Raw genomic sequence first — 4,784 nt, forward strand, 5'->3', positions numbered from 1 at the left:
AAGGGCAAGCACCTGAGTTCAACCCCCAGTTCCACCAAAAAAAAAAAAAAAAAAAGCACTTTCAAATATTAAAATTTTTAGTATAAATCTTTCTATTCCATATTGGACAAATAAGCTACATAACTATTTCATGAGATGTTTTGAAAGTTCACAGTGTAGTACACACATAATTTGCCTGTCTTTTTTGTGTTTTCTTTTGTTTTGTTTTTTTGTTTTTTGGTACCAGGAACAGAACTTATAACCTCATGCTTGCCAGGCAGGTGCTGTGTTGCTGAGCTGTATCTCTAACCCCCTATAATTTGCCTTTCTTAGATTTAAAAATCAAAGGCCCCGTGTGGTGGTACATGCCTGTAATACCAGCACTCTGGAGGCTGAGACAAAATGATTGAGGACAGTTCAAGACTCTCCTGCACTACATAGTGAGACCTATCTCAAACAAACAAACAAATAACAAAACCAACTACAACAACCCTTCTGATTTTTTTTTAAGCACTGGTCTCACATTGAAAGCTCTTTGTTTTAAATAGTTTTTCCTGTTACCCTTATTACAAAATTACATTCTTACTATATTCAGGGCTTTTATTCATTGTCTAGTTTGTAATAGTTAAATCTTGGAAACAACTCAAATGCCCATTAGTTGAGGAACAGACAAAAAGGATGCGGGTTTTTTTGTTTCGTTTTGCTTTTGATGTATTTAGCACAAGGTCTACAGGATCTCACTACTCAGATCGGTCTCATAGTGACCCTCCTGTTTTCAGCCTCCCAAGCACTGGGATTACAGGCCTGTGACACCATGCCTGATCTCAATGGCTGTCTCAGCACAACACAGGCTTGAGGCCAGCACAGCACACTGGGAATCAAATCCCGGTCCCTGTAATCCACTGAGCTATCTGGCCAGCCTGGGATGCAGTATTTTTATATGATGGAGTACTGCTCAGCTACAAAGAAAGATAAACTCAAGCCTTTTACAGATGAATGGATGCTATAGACCATACTTAGAAGTGAAATAAGTCAGACTTGCATGTATAAACATTGTATTGTCTCCCTAGTGTACGAAACAGAAAGAGTAAGTAAAATATGAAAGGGGGTTTGATCCCCAGCAACACATGCTGAGCCAGCTACCAAGCATGGTGGCATACACCTGTAATCTCAGCACTAGGGAGGCTGAAAACAGGAGGATCACTATGAATCTGAGCTGCACAGTGTGACCCTGTACAAAATACGATTTTTAAAAAATCTGAAATGTACAATAGATACTCAGAAAGGAAAAGAAACCGCTCAGAAAGAACAACTGGGATGGGGAAAAGGAAAAAAGAAAGAAAGAAGAAAAATACAGAGAGACATATATGATAACTAATTTCTATTACTAATTTCTATTAGTTCAGTGTAAATGAGATGGGTAAGGCAATGATCGTGAGAAACATCAGCAAGTTTTTGAAACTAGCAGTTAACTGGTAGGATTCTCACCCAGTGTAAAGGAACAGTTAGTGGCATATATTGTTTGATCAATGATACTTGCCTGTATCTTATAATCTGAGCAATTACTTTGGTTTTTTTCATAATTTTATTGATAAACAGATAGCAATGAGACAGTTTCAAATCAAATCGGTAGGGCAGTTTCAATAACTAACACACTGCATATATTCTTCTTAGAGGTTAATTGCTGTACAAGATGTGGACTTGAGATCCTATTTACAAACACCATTAGAACAAGTCCTTCTATTCATTAAGAGAATGTAACTATACATCTATCCTAACCACTTTGAATACACAGATACAAAATGGACATTCTTTTGTGTACACTTTCTTTGCTAAGTTCCGTTATTTGAATATTATAGGTGTATAAACTCAGCAAAATATTCTAAAAGAGTCCAGTAGCCCATAATAGCATTGGATCTTCTGCTTGACTGGCAATGTCAGAAATTATTGACCTGAGTCCCCCACAGCTCAACATAACAGCATGGCTTTACTTCCTATATTTCATCTTCATACTTTTCTACTGGATGGTTAAGACCAAGGTAAAGCAGGACTTATGCAACAAGAGTTGTAGCTTTTGGGTCTGCGAAGGTCAGTGAAATGCCCTCAGGATTTATCCTGAGATCCTGTACCTCAGATTGTAGAATCTTTGTCAGTGTCAGCCATGTGGATGAGTCATATACTCATAAGTGAAATCAACCAGACACACATGTGTAAATATAGTATAGTCTCCCTAGTATAAGAACTCCAAAGAAGAAATACAAATAGAAAGATATAGTACAAGTAAGAGGAAAGCAGGATCTCAAGGACTACCTAATCAAGAGAGGGAAAGGAGAAGAGTTGGGAAACATGACAATGTCAAGCCATACAGTTATATGTAAAAGATGAGCAAGGCAATGATCCTGAGAATATTCAGAAGATTTTTTAATCTAGCAGTTAATTGGAAAGATTCTCACCCTGACTAACTATATATACTGATACCTGTGAACTAAGCTACTGCACTGCAGATGGTAATTTGTAATAGTAGTTTCATGTTTGGAGTGCCTGTCATTCTGGTATTCTGAATATGGCCTGCTTGTCCTTACATGCCACTTACTGCTATGATGTCTCTCGGGTAGGTGGATGTTCAAGAAGAAGGGGCTGGTGAATGAAAGCAAGAGACAGGAAAAGGAATATTGTGGGACTGTCCTGCTTCAAGGTTGTATATGGTGAGATTTTTGGACTTATGTGCAAACATGAGAAGTATATAATTCTTTATCCTATTTTTAAAATATAATCTAATTTTTAAATGTTTTTTTTTGTTTTGCTGAACCAGCGATTGAACTCAGGCCCTTGCACTTGCCAGGGAAGTGCTTATTCTACTGAGCCATCTCCCCAACCCCCTGAGCAACTACTTTGAAAATAACAATAAACAATTTAATAATCATTGTTAAGTTGTTTTCATTTTGGTTTGAAATTCTGTATTATTTTTTATTCTATTTATTTATTTATTTCATTTGTGTATTTGGTACAGGGGTCTCACTACACAGATTAGACTTGTGGCAATCCTCCTGTTTTTAGCCTCTCTAGTGCTGGGGTAACAGGCATGTGCCATCATGCCCAGACTGTCACCGGCTCAGCACGCCCCGAGGGCAGGGCTGGCTCAGTGTGTGGGACTAGAGATGAAACCCTGTTCCCTGCACTTGCCAAAGCAGGCACATAGTCCGCTGAGCTATCTCACCGGCCCTTTATTCTTTTTTTTTTTCCTCCAAATTCCTGGATTAATAAGGACTTGTTTATTTTGAGAGAGAAGATCCCAAACATCAGGCATTCACAAAAAATAACCCACAGTATCAACTTTAGAAAACAAAGACTATTACACTAATTTTTCTAGAGGATGCATTTGACATGCTCTCATTCCCAAAAATACAGTGTTACATTTGTGTTTAACAGCCCCACAAAGTACTTGATGTGGGGTGATACACATGACTCTTAAGTCAAAGCTGCTTTCAAATGCTACACTAAATGAAATCGCCTTTGCAGTTAGGGAAGCAACTACTGAAATCACGTATAAATGGAAATAACTATACTGCCTACGTAGTGAGAGATTATTGTGGAGACAGCTGATAAAAACCATACAACCTTTTTATTGTTAAGTCATAAAGAGGTATCAAAATTAAAAAGCAAAAATTACAGGAAAAGACTCAACAAAACTACTAGGAGCATCAAAGGAAGTGAAAATGGTACCAGGCGCAGGACAATTATGAACATGGTAGGAGACAGGGAGAATAGTGAGCATGTGCTGAAGATACTAGGGGAGAGGATCTGGTGAAATCTGGATCTTAGACAAGAGCCTAGATAAAGAAATAATGGGACAAGACTTCTAAACCAAACTATGTGCTTAAGAGTCATCCTCGCCATTGGCGCTGTCTCTTTCATCCTCTCCTTCCTCAGCCTCTTTTTCATCATCCTTGATCAACTCCAGCGTTTTCACCTGGTCCTCCACCCAGTCTTCATTTTCATCATCATCCAGTAGATCCCCTCCTCAGCAGAATCGTCCGCAGCACCCTCAGATTCCATCTTCACATTAGTCTCATCTTTCCTTTGGGAGGTGGTGGTCTGCTCCTCTTTGGTCTTATCATTCTTTTTTTTTCATAATTTTATTATCATTCTTCATCTCCACTGCTTGTTTGCTCTGTTCCTTTTCAATTTTCTCTAGGCTTTCCAGTACACAATCCACTTTTTGTTTTATCTGGGTCAACTCCTTCTTAATGGCCTGAAGATCATCACCTTTCAACTTTCCAGACTTGGATGAAGATCCACACTGGCCACTCTTAGAATTGAAGCCACTTTTGCCTCTTTGGGAGGTGTTTCCTTTTTTTTTTTTTTAATATGGAATGCTTCACGAATTTGTGTGTCATCCTTGTGCAGGGGCTATGCTAATCTTCTCTGTATCGTTCCAATTTTAGTATATGTGCTGCCGAAGCGAGCACCGGGAGGTGTTTCTTGATACACGCTGGCGTTTCGAGGGCACTACAGCCCGAGCAATAGGAGGAGGGGGAGGAACGCGTGCTGGGTAACTGTACATCTTATCATAATAATCACGTTGAAAGTCATAGTCCAAGTCAAAAGAGGAGCCATACATCTCCACTGCAGATCGTTTCACACCTGCTTTTCCTCTGTTCACTTTTGGCTCTGCAGCCAGATTAATATCTAAAACCTGGCCGGCAATCATTCTGCCATCCTCTCCAGCTACAGCAGCCCGAGCATTTCTCTCATTAACATACTGGACAAAGGCAAAGCCCTTATGAACGGAGCAACCCACAATT

The 4,784-nt window shown here is 39.2% G+C and overlaps 1 non-coding gene across 1 annotated transcript; it reads right to left on the reverse strand.

The window, feature by feature from the left end:
• Nucleotides 1–4,341: 4,341 nt before the first annotated feature.
• LOC111812041 lies at nucleotides 4,342–4,448 on the reverse strand. Its single transcript, XR_002817641.1, has one exon. It is a non-coding gene; the product is annotated as a U6 spliceosomal RNA (small nuclear RNA).
• Nucleotides 4,449–4,784: the final 336 nt, after the last annotated feature.

This window comes from Octodon degus, unplaced genomic scaffold (assembly GCF_000260255.1).
Source record: "Octodon degus isolate 3935 unplaced genomic scaffold, OctDeg1.0 scaffold00110, whole genome shotgun sequence".
NCBI classification, from domain to species: Eukaryota; Metazoa; Chordata; class Mammalia; order Rodentia; family Octodontidae; genus Octodon; species Octodon degus.